The sequence below is a fragment of the Marmota monax genome, unplaced genomic scaffold (assembly GCF_021218885.2).
Source record: "Marmota monax isolate L192 unplaced genomic scaffold, Marmota_monax_Labrador192_F-V1.1 WCK01_AAM20220418_F8-fsc00097, whole genome shotgun sequence".
NCBI lineage: Eukaryota > Metazoa > Chordata > Mammalia > Rodentia > Sciuridae > Marmota > Marmota monax.
Genome location: NW_026694162.1, coordinates 3,281,462 through 3,308,246, shown reverse-complemented (window position 1 = coordinate 3,308,246; position 26,785 = coordinate 3,281,462).

The following is a 26,785-nucleotide window of genomic DNA, read 5'->3' as shown; positions in this document are numbered from 1 at the left end:
AGAAGTGGTGAAAGAGGGCATCGTTGTCTTATTCCAGTTTTTTTGTTTTGTTTTGTTTTGTTTTGTTTTTACTCAGGTCACATGGTCCATGTAAGATCTGGCCAGGAGAATGGGGGTTGAGTATATGCTGATAGTTAATCTTCTTGCTTAGATAGTGGCTAGAAACATAGATTTTATACCTACTGCTTAAATTTCTATCTTGGCTCCAAACCTGGCAACTATGACTTTGGACAAGTTACCCTTCCTTTTTGATTTACTTCTTTGTAAAATGCTGGTTACTATTGTTGGGTTTTCCCCAACCTAGTGCTTTTCATGAGTGCACAGAGTAATTGTGGTGCATCTTGAAGATACAGTTATAGCTTTCTGAAATTCATCACTCTCCTTTGATGATTTTTGGACAGAGGGAATAAGAAGTTAGATGTTTAAATGATCATGGTAGAAAGGGTTGGGAAAGTGATCTTCCCTGAATAATGAGTCTTGAGAGTGGGAGGGAGGAGATGGGCAAATGACTGACCAGTTATACCTTGGAGAGGGCAAAGGAGAAGAGGTATGTATGGAAATTCACAGTTGTTTGGTAGATTGAAAATAACCGGAAAATTGTGTTCACTGTATTTTAAAATATTGTAAGAAACTTTGAATGAACATCTCACACAAACTGTTTTCTTGTGATGAAATTTGGGCAAGCTGTGGAAGAAGGCTTTTCTCTCTCCGAAGGCATGGGGAGGTATGGTATTATTCATTCAGAAACAGAACAGAAGGGAGCTTCTCTCCTCTCTGGGCTCTAGATCAGTTTCCTTCCCCCAGGTTCAGGAAGTCATTCATTCCATGTCCTTGTTTCCATGACAACCTTTTCCCTCTCGATTGAGGATGCTCTGGAGATGTCCAGCCTCTAGATAACGTCTTGAAAGCCGACTCCAGATAACAGTGTTTTCAGTTTTGCTTTTTTATTTTATTTGATGACCCCCATTCTCCTCTTCAAATAGAGTCAGGTTTTAATTGGACACACTGTTTGAAGCCAGGATCAAAATAGGAGCAAAAATTTTAAAAATTTAAAAAATCCCATTAAAACATTTGAGGGATGAATTTGTATACCTATTTTTCCCATCAATAAATGGTACAACTTAAAACCTGACTCACAGCTACATACTAACATTTTTCTTTTTTTTTTTATGAAAGTGAAAATATTTTAATATATACATATGAAAAAAAGCCAAAAACACAATAAAATCAAAAGGCATTGAAAGCATTACATAGTGCAAACACCAAAAAGATACAAAGCTATTAACCTAGCGGTACTTATAAAAACCAGGCAGAATATATGAAAATAGACCCCTCAGTCCTCATTTAGTGAGCTGGTCACTTATGAGTTACTTTAATTGCCTTTTTCTCCTACTTTATGAAACCTCATTTGCTATTCCTGCTGACAATGACCACCTGATTAGAAATATGAAGAAAGCCACGGCTTCTGTATAGTGACAGTACAGTTCACGCCACCTACTCAAGTGTAGGTAGAAAGAATTTTTGCACATCAAGGCCACAGCAAGACAGGTCTATCAGGGTAAAATCTTTAATCCAAATGTACACAATTCTCTCAGACACCGGGTGACAGAACTCTTCTAATCAAGAGTATCATGTCAAAGACAGGACAGGAGCCAGAGTGTGGACTTTGGTAAGCAACACTGGCTTTGCTAGGCAGGCATGAAAAACTCAGCTTCCAGGACATGAGGTATTCTGTATACCCCAAAGCCTGATCAACCAAGAATATAATAACTCCTTACACCTTCTTCAAGGCAATAATAGGTTTTAAAGGTTCTCCCCCATACTAAATTCCCACAACAAACCATGAGGTAGAAAGGGTAAGTGTGTGTGTGCTCATTTTACAAATGATAAAACTGAAGCTTAAAGAAGTTCAAGGCTGAAACTCAAATAAGGGGGATAATCTTTCTCTATCCAAGAGGCATTAATTAGTGCATTGCTATGGACTACAGAGGGTCCTACTAAGAGGCTGATTATGACTTCTGTGCCGAGTGCTGAGGAGGCCAAAAGACATTTAATTTTCTGTTGGTTTTAAAATGGTGTAAGGGGGGGTGGGCAAAGGGAACATTTTGATTCTTGGTGAAAAACAAGACAAACAACAGGGAAAAGGAATAATTCTCCCCTGCACGAAGCGGAGACAATGCTGAGAGTATGGGAGCCAACTGCTATCACATCACACACACAAAGGAAGCCTCAACTACCACTGTTATAATGTTAGACAGGAGCCTCTAGTGTCATGGCTTCCCTCCCTCATGGCTGGAACCCACAATCTCACTCTGCAACACAGTATTGCTCAGGACTGGATGAAAGGGGAATCTTAACTTACGACATTATAGTTGTAACTGTCCAAGAGTGACACACAAGGCCTCTACATTTTTCAATATTGTGAGATGATCTGGGCGTTCAACCTTACCTCACCATCCCAAATGTCTGTTGCTGAGCCTGTTCCAGGGTTTTGCATGGATTTGCATAATGAATAGGGAACTTCTTTTAAGAACACCATTTCTCTCCTGGAGATACTTTATTTCTTAGAAACAGCCAACTGTGAATAGGATACGATACCCAATGTTATAAGGCCTGTGTTCTGGGGAGGACTGACCGCCATCCTTCACTGGGCACTTCCACATGCAATGTTGAATCATGGGTGATCATAGAGCATTATCGATTTTTCCTGTTTATGATTCTTCTCTTCCTCATTCAAGGCGATATTGATGTTGTGATTTAACATAACTATAACCTGAAAATAGAAGGGCTGCCCTTCCCCCCTGTAGTCCTGGTCTTCTCTACCACTGTTCTACATCTTATTTTGAAAAGCAAATTTTTATTGTGTAAAAAAGGTTAAAAGTAGTTGCTTTGTGGCCTTAGATATGGTCTATTTTAGAGAAGGATCCATGTGCTGCTGAGAAAAAAGTGTATTTGAACTTTGGTGTATGAAATATTCTATCTATGTCCACTAAGTCGAAATTATTTATTGTATGATTTAGTTTTATAATTTTTTTGTTTGTTTGTTGTTTTTAGTTTTTGTTTGGAAGAGCTACCTAGTAGTAAGAGAGGTGTGTTAAAGTCACCCAGTATTATTGTATGGTGGTCTATTTGATTCTTGAAATTGAGAAGGGATTGCTTGATGTACGTAGAAGCAACATTAGTTTGGGATGTTCCATTTTGGGGGGCACAAGTATTTATGATTTTTATGTCTTTTTGATGTATAATTCCCTTAAGCAGTATTAAATGTCTTTCTTTGTCCCTTCTGATTAACTTTGGCTTGAAGTCCACTTTATCTGATATGAGGATGGAAACCTCTGCTTGTTTATACAGTCCAGGTGAGTGATATTTTTTTTCCCCATCCTTTCACCTTCAGTCTGTGGATGTATTTGCCTATGAGGTGAGTCTCTTGGAGACAGCATATTGTTGGGTCTGTTTTAAAAACCCAATTAGCCGGTCTATGTCTTTTGATTGATGAGTTTTGGCTATTAACATTCAAAGCTATTATTGAGATATGATTTGTATTTCTGGTCATTTTGGTTTATTTCTCATTTTTAATTTGACTTAAGTTTCTCCTTTGGTTGACTATTCCCTTAGTGTAGTTCCTCCCTTTTCTGATTTTCACATTTTTTAAAAAAATTTCATCCTCATGGAATATTTTGTTGAGAATGTTCTGTAATACAGGCTTTCTAGTTGTGTATTCTTTTGACATTTGTTCATCATGGAAGGTTTTTATTTCATTTTCAAATCTGAAGTTTAATTTTGCTATATATAAAATTCTTGGTTGGCATTCATTTTCTTTCAGAGCTTGATATATATTGTTCCAGGACCTTTTAGCATTGAGGGTCTGGATTGAGAAATCAGCTGAGATCTTAATTGGTTTCCTCCTATATGTAATCTGATACACATAAACCAATGGTACAGAATAGAAGGCATTGAGACAAACCCACATAAATAAGGTTATCTCATACTAGACAAAGGTGTCAAAACACACATAGAGAAAAGATAGCCTCTTCAACAAATGGTGCTGGGAAAACTGGATATCCATATGTTATAAAATGAAATTAAACCCCTCTCACCCTTACGAAACTCAACTCAAAGTGGATCAAAGACTTAGGCACTAGGACAGAGACCCTGTGCCTAATAGAAGAAAAAGTAGGCCCAAATCTTTACCACGTCAGCCTAGGATCTGACTTCCTTAACAAGACTCCTAAAGCTCAAAAACTAAAATCAAGAATCAATAAATGGGATGGTATCAAACTAAAAAGCTTCTTCTCAGCAAAGGAAACAATCACAAATGTGAAGAGAAAACCTACAGAAGGGGAGAAAATCTTTACCACATATATCTCAGATAGAGTATTAATCTCCAGGATTTATAAAGAACTCAAAAAGCAACACCAAAAAAAAAAAAAAAAAACCTAATCAATAAATGGCTAAAGAACTGAATATACACTTCACAAAAGAATACAATTCATCAACAAATATATACAAAAAGTTCAACTTCTCTAGCAATTAGAGAAATGCAAATCAAAACTACACTGAGATTTCATCTCACTTCAGTCAGACTGGCAATTATCAAGAATACATGCAACAAGAGAAAGGTACACTCATACATTGCTGGTGGGACTGCAAATTGGTGCAACCACTCAGGAAAGCAATATGGAGATTCCTCAGAAAACTTGGAATGGAACCATTATTTTACCCAGCTATCCCAATCCTTGGTTTATACCCAAAGGACATAAAATCAGCATACTACAGTGACACAGCCACATCAATGTTTATAGCAGCTCATCTCACAATAGCTAAACTATAGAACCAACCTTGGTATCTCTCAACAGATGAAAGGATAAAGAAAATGTTGTGCATGTATACACAATGGAATATTACTAAGTCTTAAAGGAGAATTAAATTATGGCATTTGCAGATAAATGGATAAAACTAGAGACTATATGCTAAGTGAAATAAGCCAATCCCCCCAAAACCAAAGGCCAGATGTCCTCTTTGATACGAAGATGCTGACTCACAATAGGCGGGAGAAGTGAAGGGATAGAGGAGTGCAGGTTCACAGGTTTGAACAGAGGAGGATGGGGGGAAGGGAAGGAGGATGGGAATGGCAAAGACAGTAGGATGAATTGGACATAACCTTCCTATGGTCATATATAAATACATGACCAGTGTAACTCCACATCATGTACAACCATAAGAATAGGAAGTTATATTCCATGTATGTATGATACATCAAATACATTCTACTGCCATGTATAACTAAAAAGAAGAATTTTTTTTTTTAAGAGGCAGAACCAGGGTGAATATCCAGCTTTCTACAGTCATATTACTGCCCCTGACTCTGTTCCTGGAGTTGGAAACTGGCTCTGTGACTGCACAAAACCCAGGAAATAGTCACATTATTCAGAGAGATCTTAAAGTGGCACAGAGGTGGTGATTAGTGTCCAGGATGTCTCATCATTTTAATGACTATTCTAAGTTCACCACGTGTAGATGGCCTTTTTTTCCTCATGCATTTGATAAGAAAAAAAGGATGGTGAACAGGGCATAGTCCCCCCACCCCATCCTTAAGATTATTGTCATTAAATTTTTAAAAACAAGAATATCAGCTACCATTTGTTGGCAATATATACTAAGCTCTATGCTAAGTACTTTTTAGAATTTACTCTTCACAGTGACCCTCTGCTCTAGGTGCTATTATTCTCTCTCTCTTTTTTTGTTTTTGCAGGAACAAAAATGTTATGAAACTTGTATGCACTACACAGCCAATAAGCAGCAGAGACTAGAGTGTCACTTGGCTCTAAAGTCCACTGACGTCCTACACTTTGGACTCAATTAAGGAAAGTTCAACAACTACTGTGAGTAGAGATCCAGTGCTGTTAACCCAGAGAAAACTTTAATCTCCTTGTTTACTGTTAAATAAACAGGGTTTAGTAGCTGTGGCTTTTATCTGTTATACATTCTCTTTCTTTCTGAACACCAAAAATTCCCCTTTCTTCATATTCTTTCAAGCCCTTAACTGTCTATTTGATATAAGGTCAGAAGACATTATCTTATTGCATTTGAGAGTTGTGCTGGCTTTCACATGCATAGCATACAATCTATACTAAACTGTGTCATTCCTAAGGCATTCCAGTTAGAGCTGATCTGGTTATCCCTGAACACTTAACTGTGAGTGGGCTGTGGATAATGATTACACATAATAAATCTCATGTGCTCTATTCAGACTTCACATATGTGAGCTCAGGAACATTTGGTCCCCACATCACACATGCTGTAAATCTTATAGCAACAGAGGATTAGTCAAGTGCTCCAAGTAAGAAAAATCAAATTTGCCTTCCATCTTAGTTCAGTTGGGCTGCTAAAATAAGATATCAACTGTGTATCTTAGAAACAATAGAAATTGGTTTCTCACAGTTCTTGGATTTAAGAAGTCTAAGATCAAGGCATTAGCAGGCTTGATTCCTGGTGAGGGCCTTCTTTATAGATGGCTGTTTTCTATCTGCAACTGCACAAGGCAAAAGAGTTGAAGGAGCTCACAGGCCCTGCTCCTCATAACACTAACTTGGAGGGTTGGAATTTCAACAAATGAATTGTGGGGGATATAAACTCAGTCTGTTGCAGGGATTTTCTTTTGCAATGTAACTTACTGCTCATGTAGATGTTGCCAGGCCTTCTTTGAATCACTCTGTATGAATTACTGATGCAAGGAACCAGTGTAAGAAATGCTAATACTCTGGCTATCACTACCACAGATAGAAATTTCTGTACATCTGACCCAGGAGTGTTGTGTCTTTTGTCAGGATCCATTAAACTATGGTAGGCTAACTTGTTTAGGTTGAAAATAGCATCAACTCTCAGGTACTTCCTTCACAGTTCTTGACAATAGCTGTTGTTGTTGTTGTTGTTATTATCATCACCATCATCATCATCATTATTATTTTGGTGCTGGGAACTGAATCCAGAGCCTCTTCCATGCTAAGCACATGGTGTAACTCTATCACTGAGTTATACCACCAACCCTTTATTATTGTTTTTATTGTTGCTAACCACCATTTATGAAGTAGCAAGTTTGAAATCAATGAACCAAGTTCTGTTCTGATGTAATATATGATCTTCTTTAAGCCCTACCACATTGTTGGGAATTACATAACATTATCCTCATTTGGCAGATGATAGTCCTGAGATTCAAGAATCGTTGTTGGTTGCTTTCCTAGTGCCCACTTCCCCTTTCTCATTTGTACTCTGACTTTTGTTCTGGTATCCACCCCACTCTCCTTTTGCAAGCAAGTTGTCTTTTCCTCTAGCTGTAGTGGTAAGCCTGACCCCTTTTCACATATGGTAGTTTGGGTCTAGACTTCAGTTATGGGCAAAAACATTCAGTGAATCGTAAAGTAACTAGTCCAAGGACTCAAAGCAAGAAAACAGCCACAGAATTGAAAGTTGGGTCTGCCTGACTTAAATGTTCCTGATCTTTCTAATGCCTTATGGTGCTCTCAAGTACCAAATAAACATGAAAAAAAATATTTAAAATTTTAAAAAGCTGTATTCAAATTTTGATTATTTTCTCTGGGGAGCTATTGCACAGGATGGTGACTTGAGAGAACAATTATGTACAGCATGTTTCAGAAAGCTAGAAGAAATGATTTTGAATGTTTTGGCCACAAAGAACTGATGTTTGAGGAGATAATTATGTTTAACCTAATTTAACATTACACAACATATACATGTATTAAACATTACTGGCACCCCATGAATATGTACAACATGTTTCATGTGTTAAAATTTTTTTAAAGTTTAAAATTTGTTTATAATTTTATTAGAATAATAAATAAGGAGACAAAGAATGCTTAGAAAAAAAGGAAGAGGTCAGTGTTAATGTGTGTGTGTGTGTGTGTGTGTGTGGTGCTGGGGATTGAATCCAGGGTCTTGTGCATGAGAGGCAGGCACTCTACCTACTGAGCCATATCCCCCAGTGTTAACTTTTTGTACGTGAATTGAGAGTTCTCCCCACTTCTCCTAAAAGCATACTCATCCAGCTTAATAATAATCTTAACATAAAGAAAAATATAACAGAAAATATCTGATGTTCTAATTATTTCCTGCAACAACTGGTGGATCTGACAGCTGAAGTCAGATTAGATGGCCAGAAGTCTGTCCCAGGAAAGGCCTCTCACATTTACACCAGGCTTGCACAGGGAGAATTTTCATCTTACAGTCACCCCAAACTCCAAGCAGTAGTCATTGTTTCAGAAAAAAAATGACTTGGATTCGTCATATTTCTTTGCTCAACCAAGAACCAATGTAAATGAAGGCTATACATTTGCATCTACTTTAATTGACAGTTTTTATAGACTCTTCCTGTAATTTGTCATAATGTATACACTTACTTTGATAGAATATCTGTACATATTCAGAGATCACCCACTCAAACATGTTAAAGAGTTGAGAAGTCCTCAGAAACTTCCATTTCAAACCCTCTCTGTGAGAGCACTAAGACTTACAGAGGCCAAGTGGGGAAGGCAGAACAATGTAAAAATATCTGTAATGTTAGCAAGCCAACATCTTTTAACTGCACATTTTGATTTTTGAAAATATACAAAAGTCACTTAATGTCAAATATTGTGAATAAGAAACAGGGGTGGGGTACAGATCCAGTTGAATAACAGCTGACATAACGAGTAATGAGTAAGGATCTGTGTTTTGGGTTTGGTTAAATCTATTGGTAGCTCAAAAAATAACTTAGAAGGAAATATTTTTAAACTACATTAAACAAAGGCAGCAATGTTTAGAATAAATCCCAAATCTCGCAAGGTTACACCTAATTTGGACTTGAATTGCTAATTTGCAAAATATTTGGAGATATTTCCTTTTTTTTTTTTTTTCACGATTGGTTTCTAGCTTAATTCCACTGTGATCACAGAACAAATTCTGTGACTTCAATCTTTTAAAATAGTCAATTTTGGTAAATGTTTCATGTGCCCTGGAAAAGAATGTATATTCTATTGTTATTAGGTGGAGTAGTCTTGGCATGTCAATTAGGTCAATGTGTTAATCATGTTTTTTAGACCCGATATGTGCTTATTGGTGCTACTTTCTATTTAGTTTATCAATTATTGAAAGAGAAGTTGAATCTCACACTAGGGCTACATGTTACTTGATTTCTTTTGTTAGTTCTGTCAATTTTTTCTTTGTAGTAATTTGAAGCTATGTTGCTAGAATTGTTATCTCTCTCTGGTGGAATAATTCTTTACTATTTTGATATAATCCTCTGTATTATTCTGAGTCCAATCACTGGTTAAACAATAGAAGTTTAAAAAAGTTAATAGGCTTAGTATAAATTTACCATTCTCTGATAAGTTACAGAAAGATATAAGGAAACTCAAAATGGTACCCTAGGACTGAGAAATCACCCAAAAAGAGACAAACTTGGAAAGAGCAGAACTCACTGGGGAGGAAGTAATCTGGCCTTTTGAATCTCAGGATTCACTAGTTTCCATAAGTTAGAGCTGGTGTGCAATCACTGGATATATAGGAGGTGTTCTTCACGTGCAAGTTGGGGCAGGGGATATGCTCTGGTGGTGTGATTATGCAGAGGAACTATGGCCTTGGTAATTCCCAGGCCACAGGTAAACTTCCTGGTGGCCTGCACAGGGAGTCAAGATACCAATGCAGGCAGGAGGCTTTGAAGGTACGGATTTCCATGTCAAAAAGGCCATGGGAGCCAGGCATGATGGTGCACAACTGTAATCACAGCAACTCAGGAGGCTGAGGCAGGAGGATGGAAAGTTCAAGACTGGCCTGGGCAATTTAGTAAGACTCTGTCTGAAAATAAAAAGGGTTGAGGATATAACTCAGTGGTAGAGCATCCCTTTCAATCCCCAATCAGTACCATTAAAAAAAAAAGGTTTTCCCTAGACCACACTGAATGTCCCTTCCTTCTATAATATGCCTCTATCATTGTCTACTGAGAATGCTTTATTAACATCATGCTCATTATAAAGCAGAGATAGTTGAAGGAATTCTGTCCACTATACAAAGCAAACTGCATACCTTTTTATCTTAAATAATCCTTTTGCCTTAATATCTACTTTATCTAACAATATAGCTATACCAACTTTTGGTTAATATATGTGTGGTAAATCATTTTTTATTCTTTTAATTCCAACTTTTATGTTTTTTTTATATTTTAAGGTATGTCTCATATAAGTTGCATAATTGATTTAGCATTTAATATAATTATTGATAGATTTACCTTACTTTTCCTTTTTTACAAATTGTGCTACTCAAAGTTTCATTTCTTCCTTTTCTTGTTTTAGATTGAGTAAATTTGTATTTTTAAATTTTTTTCCATTTCTTTTACTGGTTTGTGTACATGTTTTATTTTAAATACTATTCTTCTAGTGGTACTGTAATTAATAAAATATCCATCCTTGACTTATTACAGTCTACAGTAACAATTAGTTCTTTTATTACTTCTCAGATGTTGATGTTAGAACACTTTAAATTTTTTGTTCTCCTACCATCTTTTGTTACACATTTTACTTCTTCATGTATTTAAATGTTATGATTTTTAGTTGAGACAATATTCATTTAGATATGCCCTTCCCATTGCTCCTCATCCCTTTCTACATTTTAGTTAAGTTTATCTAAGGTAATTTTCCCTTTGCCTGAATAACTTTAGCCCTTCTTATAGTGCAGGTGTGTTGGTGATAGGATTCTCTTGTATTTAATTTGTCTGAAAATTATTCTGTTTTGCTTTCTTTTTAATTTTTTTTACACAAATGGATCACCTTTTTTTCCCCCTGGTTATACATGATATAAAGTGACACCATTCGTGCATTTATATCCACACATAGGGTAATAACGTCTGTCTCGTTCCATCACCTTCCCCTCCACCTCCTCCCTTTCCCACCCACCCCTCTGCCCAATCCAAAGTCCCTCCATTCTTTCCTTGTTCTCCCACCCACCCACCCATTATGGATCAGCATCCACTTATCAGAGAAAATATTTGGCCTTTGTTTTGGGGGATTGGCTTACTTCGCTTAGCATGATATTCTCCAACTCCATCCATTTACCTGCAAATGCCATAATTTCATTCTTCTTTAAGGCTGAATATATTCCATTGTGTATGTATACTACAGGTTCTTTATTCATTTATCTATTGAAGGTCATCTAGGCTAGTTCCACAGTTTAGCTATTTTGACTTGAGCTGCTATAAACATTGAGGTGGTTGCATTACTGTTTATATGCTGATTTTAAGTCTTTGGGGTATAGAACAAGGAGTGGGATAGCTAGGTCAAATGGTGGTTCCATTCCAAGTTTTCTTAGGAATCTGCATACTGTTTTCCATAGTGATTGCACCATTTTGCAATCCCACCAGCAACAAATCAGTGTACCTTTTCCCCTACATCCTCACCAGCACTTATTGTTACTTGAATTCTTGATAACTGCCATTCTGACTGGGGTGAGATAAAATCTTAATAGTTTTGATTTGCTTTTCTCTAGTTGCTAGAGATGATGAACATTTTTTCATATTATTGTTGATCAATTGATTTCTTCTTCTGAGAAGTATCTTCTCATTTCCTTAGCCCATTTATTGATTGGATTATTTGGTTTTTTTGTGTTAACTTTTTTGAGTTTTTATATGTCCTAGAGATTAGTGCTCTGAGATGCATGTGGTAAAGCTTTTCTCCCATTCTGTAGGCTTTCTCTTCACGTTATTGATTGTTTCCTTGCTGCAAAGAAGCTTTTTAGTTTGAGTCCATCCCATTTATTGATTCTTGATTTTATTTCTTGCCCCTTAGGAGTCGTGTTAAAGAAGCTGGGGCCTAATCTGACATGATGAAGATTTGGGCCTACTTTTTTTTCTACTAGGTGCAGAGTTGCTGGTCTAATTTCTAGGTCCTTGTTCTACTTTGAGTTGAGTTTTGTGCAAGATGAGAGACAGAGGTTTAATTTCATTTTTTTCCTTCAGTTTTGAAGAATGTTTGTAATTGATGTTTATTTCTAGGTTAGCAGTGGTTTTCTCTAAGGATGTTAAAGATCCCGTTACATTGCCTTCTGACTTCCAACATATGTTCTGAGAATTAACCTGTGAGTTTTATTGCTATTTTTTGAAGGCACTGTCTTTATTTTTCTAACTTCTCTTCCTCCTTCCTTCCTTTCTCTTCTTCACCTTCTTCAGGTTTATACTTTGTCATTTTAGCACTGTCACTATGATGTCCCCAGGGGTGGATTTTTTTGTATTTATCCCACTTAGGGTTTGGAATTTTGGTTTGATATCTTTCAACGTTTTGGAAAGTTCTTGGTCATCATCTTTTCAAATATTGCTTTTACTCTATTCATTTTCTTTTCCAAATAAAATTTATACTTGTGTTAAGCCTTTACCCCAAATCAGATATATATCTTCATCATGTTCCATTTGTTTCATACTGTATTATGTATTTTTCACCCTCAGCTCAAAATTTTCTACTGATTTTTAAAATAATTCTGTCTTCAGACAAGTCCAATATACTACTTAATTTTAATATTTTAGTTCTAGAATCTCTATTGCATTTAAAAAAATTAGTTGTAGATGGACACAATACCTTCATTTTTATTTGATTATTTTTATGAGATGCTGAAGATCAAGGCCAGTGCCTCACACGTGCTAAGCAAGCACTCTTCCACTGAGCCACAGCCCTCTATTGCATTTTTGTATGAACGTTGTTGATTAAATTTTCTATCTTATCTATTTTTCTTGAATGTAATTAATTATAGTTAATATAGAATTTGTGTCTGATACTTTCAACAACTGGGTTATCTTGTGGGTTTATTTCTGTTGTCTATTTCCTCTTCTAATCCTGCTTCTTGGGATGCTTGAAATTTTTCATTTTTTTAAACTAAGGGCTGGACATTGTGTTTGAAGAATTGTGAAGGCCTTAGAGGATGTCATATTCCTCCAGAGAAGGATGTACATAATTCTCTGTTTAGATGCTATGCTAGGCTTTGGGAAAACAGAAGTGAATAAAGCAGGCAAAATCTCTGCCTTCATGGAGTTTACATTCTAGTATGGGAAATATTATGAGTGCATAATAACTAGTGATAAATGATATAAAGAACAAGTTAATCATGTATGGGATAGAAGTTAAAGGATGGTTTCTGCCTTTAGACATGGTGTTCATAGGGTGACATTTGAGAAGAAATACAAAAATAAGTTTCTAAAAAGGTATTCTAGGCAAATGCAAAAAAAAAAAATGCAAAGACCTTTGTTAAAGGAACATCAATGGGCTGGGATTGTGGCTCAGTGGTAGAACACTTGCCTAACATGTATAAGGCACTGGGTTTGACTCTCAGCACCACATATAAATAAATGTATAAAATAAATATCCATCAATATCTCAAAAAAATATAAAATAAAATAAAAAGGAACATCAAGGAAGCTCTAATGACTGCACTGGAGTGGTCAGTGGGAGAGTAACAGAAAACGGCTAAGCAGTCAGGAGGTCCTGAATATCAGGGGTTTTGGAGTCCACATATGGAGCCCCTATTCCACAAAATCCTTCCATGGCTACCCATGGGTAATGGGTAGCCATGGAAGGATTTTGAGGAATAGGATGATGTGATCTAACTTAGATTTTATAATGATCGTTCTGCCTGATTGTTTGGAATGAACTGCTACAGGGAGGACTGTCAGTTGGGAAGACAGTTAGGGCTGCTTAGGAATCTCTGTCATAGCCCATGGTGGCTTGGCCTGGAGGAGCTGTTGAATTTGGGATATATTATTGAAAACGGGGGCAACAGATTCCAATGATGGTTTTGATGCAGGGTCTGCAGAGATGGGTTTCCACGAAGCTTAAGCTTCAGGGTCTGCTACTTGCATCAGCCCATCCAAAATAAATATTCATTTTTTAAAAAAGAGATTCCTTTATTTTTTAAATGGGCCTTTATTTTGTTCATTTATTTAAATGCGGTGCTGAGATTTGAAACCAGTGTCTCATATATGCCAGGCAAGCACTCTACAACTGAGCCATAACCCCAGCTCCAAATATTCATTTTTGAAGCTAGTTTTATATTCTTTTTTCTTTTTTTCAAAAGGACCCTCCCTCTCTACTACTGTATACAACTCAGTTCCTACAAAATTTGAATCTTTCCCTGGGTTTCGATAGGAAAAAAGATAACTGAGAATGATGGTTACTAGGTTTGAGCCAGGGCAACATTAGCAACAGAAGTGCCATTCCTGGGTCGTGATGTCCTAGGCCAGAAACAGGCTGTAGGGGTCTAGAATTCTGTTCCTGCTCTACTAAATAAAGCCTTGCCTCCTCTCCCCACATTCTAGGTTTCTGCTTATGAAACTTTCTCATGTTTAGAATGTTCTTTCCTCTTCTTTCTCTTTTTATTAAAATCCTGTTCACTCTTCAAGGCTCACTCTCCCCTAAGAGTTGACTTCCTCTTCCCCACCCCAAAGATGGAACTCTGGAAGTCAATAGCAGGCCTCGGTAGTTTTAAAAATTACATATGAATTCTACCTGATTACCTCCATCACAGTCATGTATTCATGACACCTGGTTAGATCCATAGCCATTTGGGCTTCTGACCCCGACCTTCTCAGATCATCTCACTTGCACATGTCCTCTAATGGCTGCCTTTTGGGTACTTACTGAATAAATGAAGGAATAAGTGCTGTGTTTTCTACATAGATACACTTGCCACCAGCACAAATTTAATCAAGGAAAGTCTTACATATTTTTATACTTTTCTGGTTTTCTAATTTTTTCCTCTTTTATTCTTTTCCCCTGTTGTTACATTATTTCCCCTTCAAGAAAAAATTAAGGCTGGATAAAATGGATGCCAGAGGAAAGAGGAAGAAACAATTTCCCACCTGACTGGTAATGTTATTTGACCTGACTTCAAATTGCCCTTTGAGTTTGTTTTGTGATGAAGCAAATACTTCACATTATTTCCAAAGAAAAGAAGGTGAATTTTGTCTTTTCCTTGGGCAGGGGGACAGGAAACAGGCCAATTTACTTTTCATTTAAAAGGAAAGAGAAGAGCCAGGCACAGTGGCATATGCCTGTAATCTTAGCAACTAGAGAGGATGAGGCAGGAGGATCACAGCCTCAGCAACTTACTCTGTCTCAAAGTAAAACATTAAAAGGGTCAGTGTTAAAGCACCCCTGGGTTCAATCCCCAGTACAAAAAAAAAAAAATCATCATCAACAACAACAACAACAACAAAAAAAAAAAACCAGAGAGAGAAGGTTTAAGTAAACATTTTTACTATAGACTATCTGAACAGTTGCTATTAATAAAATTCACTTCCAACCTAACCTGAAGGCCAGACCTCAAGAATGGGAAAAAGAATAAATTAAGTCCACTGTTTATCAGGATAATATTTCTAAACCTATTTGCCATTTCATGGATACAAAAACACAGCAAAGTCCACTGACAGCTTCCACAGCGAAGGGCTGGGTGAGACCAGATGACTCATTGTTTGTTTGGTTTAGAAGTTGTAATACATATTCTTGCCAGTTTGTTTTGTTCCCACTTAATTCCCAACTTCCCATCTTTTTTTCTAATGAAAAATCAGCTTTGAAAAATTGCTCACCAAATTGCCTTCACTGAGTCAAAAATCTCACAATGTATCCCTGATTGATTAAGTCCTTTGAATGCTGGATTTTGCTAAATTACCTCCAGGAATCCCTTAGTGGAGAGAGGAGGTAAAAAATCAACACAGATATTAACTGATGTGATAGATCATTTCTTCTCTGTGGATTATAAAATCAGAGTGAGGCTGCAGAACGAAGCTTTGAATTTTCTCCCATCCCCCTGCCTCTTCTTTTCAGAAATTTGCTTCAAGGAAGTATTTTGAGGTATCCAGACAAAAAGCATTATGCTAGTTCAAAGTGTCCAACTCATCTTTGGGCTGCACATAGGGGAGCAGAGGGTTGTTCTATGGGCTTCGTGAATAGAGAAAAATCCATCTAACCCTTTCTTGCCTGCATATCTGACTGTGGAGTTACGGCATATTTGCTTTTATAGTCTCTGGACTCTGCTGCTTGGGGTCATGGCCAAGTGCTGAGAAGGCACCATTAGTAGCGCTGACACATCCCATAGCTTTGTCAGAAGACTCGGTGGCTCTATAGGAGAGACATTTATAACATTGTCTCCAGAGCTCTCATTCCAACAAATACACAGAGGACTCTTCAGCTACCTCATGACCAAAGGGAAAAGTGGTGGCAGTGAGGAAGCCATTATCCATGAGTAGCCTCTTGCAGAATGGAGGGAGTCTCTTCCCAGCTAGTAGGGCTGCCATTGTGGGCAGGAAGGAGGTGGCAGGGAATAAATTCTCCTGGCTCTCCTCCCTGAAGTGTGGAGACTCTGTCACAGCCACCAAAACAGAGGAACCCACAGAAGAATGTGGCGGAGGGAAGCAGCTCACATGATGATCAGAAAGCAGAGAGACTCTACTCTCCAGATACAAAATATATACTCAATAGCCACATCCCCAATGAACTACTTTCTCCAGCCACACCCCACCTGCCTCCACTTATCACTCAGTTAATCTCACCAGGGATTAATTCGTTGATTAGATTAAGCTATAGCCCAATCAGTTCTCCTCTAAACCTTACACTGTTTCACATGTGAGCTTTTGGGAGCCATCATATCTTAACCATAACACAGCCCAAGGCTGAAGCGGACTACACTGTCTTTGCTCACACTAGGGTACTGAGAGACTCCTCAGCAGGAAGACAGGGTCCAGAAGTACTGAACAAAGTTCCTTCTCTTCTATACTTAGGAAGCTTCACTGCGTATTTCTTTCTAAAGTTAAAATACATGTATGTATACTTTATTATATGTATGTATATATGTATCATGCATGTAATTACATATATATACATATTTATAGAAAGATATAATAGATTAGACAAAAGGACTAAAATCAGCATACTATAGTGATATAGCCCCATCAATATTTATAGCAGCACAATTCACAATAGCCAAATTATGGAAGCAGACCAGATGCCCGTCAATAGATGAATGATCAAGAAAATATAGTATATACACAATGGAGTTTTGTTTAACCATAAAGAAAAAAGAAATTATGATGTTTCCTGGTAAATGGACAGAACTGGAGAACATCATGCTAAGTGAAATAGGCCAGACTTAGAAAATCAAGGGTCAAATGTTTTCTCTCATATGAGGAAGCTAGAACAAAATAAGGGCAAAGTGGGGAGATGGGGTGATCAGACATCATAAAGATTAGGGAAGATGAGGGGTGTAGAAACAGGAGATTGAGAAAGAGGGAAGAGGGAGGGGAAAAGGGAAGAAATGTGGAATGAATTTAACAAAATCATGCTATGTGCATGTATAAATATAGCATATTGAGTTCCACTTTTATGTATATCTATAAAGCACCAATCAAAAATAAACAAACAAATAAGTGAAAGGAAGACCAGTAGAGCAAAGGAAGGGGAATAGCAGAAGGGAGGTGGAAAGGTGGGGACCCTGGGGACTGAAATGGAATAAATCAAATTTCACGCATGTATGTTGTTATCAAAATGAGCCCAACTATTATGTATAATGCACTGATAAAAGAAAAAAGAGAAAGGTATAATAGATAATGGATAGTAAGCATATGTATTATGTATTACATATGCATTATCTACTTACTAGATAGAAACAGCAAATTATGTATACATATGTATGCAAATATGTGTGCATTTGTTGGAACTCAATTTGCATTCATATCAATGGCAAAAGAAATAATTAACCTTCTGTTCTTTAACAGAAAATATGGTACGCAAATCAGCAAGATGATGTTGCATCAAACGTCTGATTCAGATTTCTCAACTGAGGTTCTATGTGAGAATAGCTTCCTAATACTCCCTGTATATAATGAACTAACTCTACTCTATGCATCTACACTGGTACAAGTTATGAATTAACTTGTATCTATGCACCCACAATAGCATCACTTATGTGCCATTTTTAGCACCATTCTTGGGAGACACTGTCACTCACATGATTTTCTGTATCTTTCCCTCTTCCAGTAATCACAGGTCTGAATGCTTTTCCCTGCTTAGAATGCAAAGGTCAGCAATAGGATTGCAAAGAGGCAAATAAAAATACATCCGCTCTGCACCACAAAAGCTGACTGGACAATTTCCTCCCTTCTAGCCTCCAGCCTCTGGCCTCCGGCCTCTGGCCTCTGCCCTCACCCCCAGGAGGAAGGGAGCCTTCCTATTTAGATATTGAGGCACCAGCAATGAGGTGCATCTGCGGTATCTGAAAGTGCATTTTGGAAGCATTCCAATTCCAGTTGGCTGAAAGTGAAGTGTGTCAGATTTGCTTGCCTAGGGAGAGACTTAAAACCATCCATTTATATAGCAATATAAAATGTACTTCACTTTATAACATGTAAATGCTGTCTAGGTAATCAAAACAATCTAATAAGAAAGGTCTGAAGAAGAACTGCTTTAAAGTCTGATGCATTATTTATCATTCAAGGGAATTTTTTTTTTCTTTTATGTATGTTACTCTTGGCAGCTCTGTCTGACTGGCAGTTTACAGGAGAACTTATATTTATCATTAGGAAAAAGCCCATTTCCTTAACATGTATTATGAAGTTTCTATGTGCCAGGTACTACTAGGGATTAAATGGATGTGTGTGTGTGTGTGTGTGTGTGTATAATTGTAGTGAATAGTTGTTCTTGGACTCACTACATTCCTTCTCTCCTATCCAGTAGCAGCTCCTGACTTACTGCAAATTTACCTCTTGCCCAGTAGGGTTCTCCTTCCCCTGGTTCTAAGGAGAGAGCAAGTGACTTAGGCCTAAGACAATGAATGGCTGCACATTCTTTTGTCTACAGTGATTGGTTCAGAGGTGGGCACACAACCTAAATTGATCCAATCAGAATAAAGCTCAGGGCTTGCTCACAAACTACAGGAAAGATTTTCTCTTTTGAGTTGCTTGTCACAGTAAAGAGACAGCCTGGAGTTTCTGGAAGGACTAAATGGAGACTGAGAATAAAGTCCAAACAGTACACAGCAAAGTAAAGACAAGAGAAATTGGTGCTAATGAAAGTTTAAGCACTAAATCCAGCCCTGTCTGAGCAAGCCCAGCCCTTAGGCTTTTCAACTTTCTAAGCTAGTTAATTAGCTTTTTATCTTCAGCCAATTTGAGTTTGGTCACTTGAAACTAAGAGGAACTAATTCATGCAACAGATAATGCTGATAATGACAATAGGGTAAAAATCATGGAGGGTCGTGGGGGGGAGTTTGAAGCCAATGAAAATTTTAAGTGAAGAGGAAAATGATATAATGTATTCAGACCCTATAGATTTTACAGGAGCTTTGCCTTGATAGAAGCACAGCAGAAACAAATGAACTAAGACCCAGGGAGACATCATTTATAACTTTTGGCTCACTCTATTAACTAAATGGAATTAACCTCAGCCCCAAGGGAACACATGTAACAAACCACAGTCTCAGTCTTAAGCACAGGAAGGCACTTTCCTGGTCAACCTTGAAGGAGCCTAATGATGAATAGATTAAAAACAACATCAACAACAAAAAAAGCTAGATTCATCAGACTAGCTTTGTGCAATAGGTAAGTTGTGCTCAGACATATTTTGAAATTCTAAAATGAAATTCAGAAGTATTGGCCTTCTTCTTAGATGGCACAATCATGTATCAAGTAATTTGGGGAATGGCCTGGACCTCAGTAGTTTATTACCTTTTTATTTCCTTATTTTTAGTTAATTAATTAATTTTTTGTTGAGCTGGGGTTCAAACCCAGCACCTTGCACATGCTAAGCAAGCACTCTACCACTGTGCTATACCCCCAGTCCTAGTTCCTTATTTTTTAAACACTCAATTTCCAAGTGTGGCTGGCTGGGAGATGCTTTACCATTCTTCACTTGATAGATTTTTCCCAACTAATGCAAAAAATCAATAACTGGGAGAGAATTTTCCTCTTTGATTCTCAAATTCCTAAGGTCCTCAAATCACTCTGCATTATTTGCTTCAAAATAGAGATGAGGACCCAGTATGAGGGAGTGGGGAAGTGGCTCTGCTGAGAAGTTAATGCCTACTTTTAAAAGTCAAGCCACTGAAGACTGGGTGAATTACTCCACTGATGCCTAAGCATGGGCACTTTATCTTTTAAAACTTATATTGTTGCATGTTTGCTATATAATTCTCTGGATGATAACTATTCCCTTAAGGATAGTGTAACAGACTGTATTTTCCAAAGATGGCCATGCTATTATCTCTGACAGTAGAAGGACCTTGCCACTCCTGCATTAAGGTCACTCATGCCTGTGATCTCAGTGGCTCAGGAGGCTGAGGCAGTAGAATTGAGAGTTCAAAGCCAGACTCAGCAAACATTGAGGCACTAAGCAGCTCAGTGAGATTATCTGTAAATAAAATACAAAACAGGGCTGGGGATGTGGCTCAGTGGTTGAGTGTCCCTTAGTTCAATCCCTGATACTCCCTCCAAAAAACCAACTAGTGTCTAGTTCCTCACTCCTCCCCCACCCCCTTGAACCCATGCAGGCCCAGTGACTGCTCTGACCAAAGTAACATGGAGGTTACATTGTTAGTTCCAAGTGTAGTCCTAAGTATTAATTTCATGTCTCTTGAAATTATGCTGCCTCATGTGGCCACCCTAAGGTCATCATGCTGTCCAAAGTCCTAAGCCACATGGAGAGGTCCTAGTGAGCGAGATACTATGTGGAAGGAAAGAGAGAGAGAAAGGAGTTAGACGTGAAAGCGAAGGAACCATCTTGGACAACTAGCTTAGTTCAGTTTCAGATGATTCCAGAGAGAGCCACTATTTCACTGCAACTATATGAGAGATCCTAAGAGGAAAACATCCAGCCAGGCTCATTCAACCCTTGGAACCATGAAACAAAATAATAACATTTTGTTTAAAGCCACTAAGATTTAGGGGTGGTCTTGTTAGATGCGGCAATGAACACTTGGAACAGATGGGTCATTTGTTGATCTGAGTGTCTGGAATCTGCCAAATTATGCTATGTCCATGTATGAATATGCCACAATGAATCATACACACACACACACACACACACACACACACATATATACACACACACATATGTAATTATATAAGATACTAATTAAAATAATAAAATAATAATAGAAGAGAGATCAGTACAGTAAAGTAAGTGGATTAGAGAGAGTGGGGAGAGGAGGAAAAGGGAAAGTATTGGGGAATGACATTCATCAAATTATGTTATGTGCATATATGAATATTGTATAATAAATCCCACTTTACATAGAATTATAATGTGCAAATAAAAATAAATAAGTAAAAAGTTTTAAAAAGCATAAAGGATGTTACAGATGTTTTTAAAAACTGAATTTATTATAATACTAGCTGCTGTATTAGCTTAACCATGGTTCTTATGGCAAGCAATATAAATTAGCTAATTCTGGCTGCATGAAGCAGAAAAATGTTTGCAAAGGACAGAAAGTAGCTCATGAATTCTCACAAGGCCTAAAGAATGACCTCTAGACTATGCAGGAAAAGAACACTCAAAGTTATAACACAAAATCATCCTGGAGATGAAAATACTAACCCATCACCACAGACACGACAGGGAGTTCCCAGCTCTTGGTGTCACTGGCTCCCACGCCAGACTGTTGCCATGGGTACCTCCGGTAGGCAGAGCCTAAGGCATAGGTCTCTGTCCTTGCTGCAAGGGGGTGTGGGAGAATAAGAATCTAGCATCTTTTTTTTTTTTTTGGTACCAGAGATTGAACTCAGGGGCACTCAACCACTGAGCCACATCACCAGCCCTATTTTGTATTTTATTTAGAGACAGGGTCTCACTGAGTTGCTTAGCGCCTCACTGTTGCTGAGGCTGGCTTTGAACTCTTGATCCTTCTGTCTCAGCCTCCCCAGCTGCTGGGATTACAGGCATGTGCCACCTTGCCCAGCAGAATGCAGCATCTTAAGGCTTTATATGAATAGTGATCTTTGTTGTCATCAAGACATAAGGTGTAGGGGTGACTTCTCCAAAGACAAAGATTTAGAAAAAACGAAGACAAAATTAATAATGAAAATCCACCACCACTACCAGGAATCAAAGCCTTATTTACTTTGTAATATGCCATTCATGAATCATCACGATATATCTTTCTAATAAACCTAGCAGTCTACAAAATTATCATCACACTAAATTTATTGTGCTTATGGGGAAAATATTAGGTTTATATCTCTTAAAATCTACTCAGACTTGTAACCAGGACATTAAAAAAAATACTAACGATCCCAATAAAATTATTAGCACAATAAAAAGAAAAGTTAAATTCTTAATAAAAAATGAATATAAAAGTAAGTCTAAATTTTTTATTCAAAAATTAAAAGTGAATGTACCTTGATAGCAAGGATAGGTTGAGGCTGCTGAGTTAGAGTGGTTAAGGGCAAAATATCCAGACTGGGAAAGACTTTGGAATAAATACTTTCTAGACAGAGAAGCAGCTGAAAAGAAAAAGGGTGAGTGGACATCATGGACAGCACTCTGTTCCTCAGGCCTATCATGGTCAGCATCAGAGGTGAGCCTGGTTATCAACTGCTGCTATCGTGGAGGAAACCATTTGTGGGCTGGTGATGTCCAACAAGGTTTCCATGTTACATTGCTGTTAGTGCCCTATGTAGCAATCACAGATGAGCAGAGTCAAGTTCATAAACACAGGATTGTGGCAGGATACAGTGTATGTCTCCCTGTGTGTGACATGACACAACCTTTGCAGACTGGGTGTTGTCATTCTCATCTTAGAAGGAGGACATCAAAGCTCAGAGAATAAGAAATCTGGTCTAGTTCAAATAGAAATAAGTGTTAAACTGAAGTTCAAAGATTGTACAGTCAGGTTTTAAGTTCAATACTCTTTCTAGAATATCTTGTGAAATGTTATTTAGTAGGAAACCAATTTCCACTTTGAGAAATGTAGACCTACATCTCCAAGGTGTAAGCAGACACAACGTTAATGAGATGGACTTATATAAGCAACAATGTCTTTCAAACTAAATATTGATCCAAGTAGATTTTTCTCCAAGGTGAAGACTTGATTCCTTGGACTGTCAAGTGACTCAGCTTCAGCTTCAGAGCTGGTTCTGTGAGTCCCCGAAACTGTCTGGCCAGTGAGTTTCCTTTTTCCACATCCAGTCAGCATTCAAATGATTGTTCTAGATGTACAACTCTATTTTCCACAGGGAGCTGCTAATCTCTTTGTACAATACGATATTTTTCTTGCCAAACAAAAATTTCTCACTTCTCACAGAGCTCAAAAGAGAGGACATTTTTCCATTGTAAGCACAGGTTTATGCTATTTCTTTGCCTCTGATCCCAACTCATATATAAACCAACTAGTTGAATAGATAAGAATGCCCAAGTGAGAGTCTTAGGGATTAAGTTGAGTCCCAAGGCTACAGGAATCCTCCCAAATTCCACAGCTGACCACATTTAGTAACATTCAGAATGATAGTCACAACCCAGCCATTCAAATCAGGAGCTGTGTTGTGCATCATGAATGAGGAGGCTCCATGTTAAATGGGCTCATCTTGGCAAACAGATTTTAAACCCTTTGAGAACATTAATTTCTGGCCAGATGTGTATTAAAAGACAACTGTTGACCTTGCTTCCTGACTGAGATAGACAGCTGAGACAAGTTCACAGGAAGGGATATGGAGAAACCCCTACCATTTAGCAAACAAGAGTGATGAGTCATTTAGTGCATTTCTTCTCCATGGCACTAACCAAAATTTGCAGAATTGATGTGCCTTCTTCATACTTAATTTGCCTGATCTTAGAGTAGCAGCTCATCCTGAGTATTCACAGAATCACCCAGAGGACTTGTTAAGGCAAAATTGTTGGCCCGTCTCCCAAGTTTTTGATTCTGTCTGGTGGAGACAGGCCAGGAGAATTTGCATTTCTAAAAGTGCTCAAGTGGTGCCCTGAGCACCTTTGTCCTGGAGGAAGCTTGGGCACCAGGCAGAATTCAGCCCCACTTTGCTCTATGTGGCAAATCTGAGGTCAACTTTCCTTGACCTTCTTCAAAATCAGTGGATTTTCAAAGACCATATATTTTTCAAAAGCCATACATATTTCTTTGTGTGTGAACTGCCTGTCCCTGTTCTAAAGAAGTTCTTTTGGTTTTGATTATTTTGAAATATGGACAAAGAACAGATCTATTTCTAGTTACTCAGAAAAAACACTTTCTGCTTGTCTTAAGTGAGTGTTAACAGGCTTAACCTGTTTTTGATTTGTGTATGTCTATGTTTATGTGTTTCCTAGAGCACATTTGTTTTACTGGTGCTCAGTGTATATTCATGTATCTAAAACACTAATAAAGATATCTCTTATAAAAATTCCAAATAGTATTCTTGCTTTATCATTTTAAGTTAAATATTATAAAGCAACTATCAGGCATCTGGGTTAACTCCTACAAATTTCAGCTTACGTCTTTAAAGAGCATGGGCATATTCTTACATAATTGCAACAACATCAGTATCATAATCAACAAACAATATTCCTTTGTATTACTTAATAGCAGCCTATGTACAAGTTTCCCTGATTCCCTCAATCCAACTCCCACCCCCGTCAGCTTATAGTAATCAGGATCCAAATAAGATCCAAGCACAGCATTTGGCTCCTATGTCTTCTAACTATCTATTATAGAACCAATCCGACTTCTTTTTCATCTTTTTCTCCTTTTCCTTCTTTTCCCCCTCTTCCTCCTTCTCCTTCTTTTTATTACTTTTAATCCTAAGAAAGTATGGTGAAAACAAAGCCTGTTATCTAGTTAAATATTCCATGGTCTGGCTTCTACTGCTTCCTGGTGAGATGGTTAACTTTGTCCCTTAGCCATATATTTCCTATAAACTGGAAGTTAGGTCTATGCAACTGATTAAATTTAGGTTGAAACTTTTTTGGCAAGATTATCTACTAGGTGACACTGTGTCACGCCAAGAGGCCTACGTCTGGTTGTCCTGAACTTAGAGGTGCTGGGTTCCACCAGTGCATTTACGTGGAGCCATCCAGATAGATCCTTCCTTGGTGCAATTTCCTGTCAACCCTTGTCTCATGATTTCATCCACTGGTGATCACTCAAGCAGGGCTCCTACGTCCCTGGATAGATACCACAGGGCTGAAAGGAGAGTTTCTTTTATTGCTGCTCTCACCCCCTCCCTTTCCTCTCCCTACCCTGGGTAGAGTGCATTGTGGGAGAGTTGATGTCAATCAGTTCAGGGCAGTGGGAGTGTTCTGGGTCTGGAGAGCTTTCACCTTGGAAGGTGTCTTTCCAGCTCATTCTGAACTTCCCATAGGTACTGCTTTCAATGTTGCAAGAAGATGGGTGGTATCACTGAAGGAAAAATGTTTAAGCTCAGAAAATTATCTGATAATATTTACTAGAACAGTGGTAATCAGGAGAGGACTCCATGACTGTCTGTTCACTCACTCTCAGGATACTTTCTATTCTCTGCTTTGTATGCCATGAATGTGTTTCTGTGCAGAGAATCTTATGGCCATATTCTCCTATATTCAGGAACAGTATTGCATGTTTCCATTCCTGTTCAAAGCGTAGTGTTCTCTTCCTTTCCATTTCTTTCATTTCCTTAATAATAAAGGGTGGTATTTCTGTTATTATGTTTAATTTCAGGAAATTTCAGACTATTGATATTTTTCATGGTGTCAATTCTTTCTTTGGAACACATACACATACTTCTCAAAGACTATTTTTCCATTTCATTATAGAGGTACCCCATTTGCTTAGAATGTTTCTCCTGTGTGGGTCGCTGCACCTATTTCTGGAGGACAGAATAGGGTATATAGAAACATGGTCAGGCCCAGACCAAATTTTGAGAAAGGCAACGTGTTTTGGCCTGGGCCCTTGGGCCCTCTGCCTTTCTTCCCTTCCCCTCTCCTCTCACCACTGTATGCTTGTTAGCTGCTTATATTGCTGCTTTTGATTTGATTCTCTACCTTCATCACCGAGGCAAAGGATTGCGTTTTTTTGTTTTGTTTTGCTTTGCTTTGCTTTCCATCTGCACCACAGACATTGAAAGTACAGCAGTTTCCAGCAAGCATATTGGGCACAAAAATAGTCTCCAGATGAGTGGGTGATGGTTGCCTGCATGGGAGTGATTTGTAGGAGGCTTGTCACAAGCAGAAAAATACTATTTTACAGAGCACACGGTTGATCTGTAAGCAAAGAGAACAAGGAGGAGAGCTTTTATCATTTTAGATGGATCAAAGGAGAATGTACCCTCTGAGGCTCAGGGTGTCATCTCAATTTCTTAGTTTAGTGTCTCCTCTTCTCTTTTATAAAAAGAGCTTCAGCCTAGGGTGTAGCTTCAGCCTAGGGTGATGGTAGGAAAGAGGATGGAGGTGGTGGGTGGAGGAGGAGAATCTTACTCTCAGGATCTTGGGTCTTCCTCCCTAATCTCACCCCTAGGGCATTCCATTGATGATCTGACTTCCCACTTGAATTGGACTCTTACTCTTGGAAGGATTAGGCTTGGTCTACAGAATGCTAAAGGTTTACCTCTTTCTCTTCACCCTTGCTTTGGGAGCTCCCCCTTCTTCTCCTTTGAGCCCTTGGAATTTTTTGGGTGTTTTTGTTGTTTTGGGTTAGAAGTTTGGTTGTTCCCTCACTGACAGAAGCCATCCCTTTATTGAACCCCTAGGGCCACTTCACCTTTGGGGGAGCTTGGAGAGTGGAATGCAAGACTCTAGAGAAGGAGGTGGAA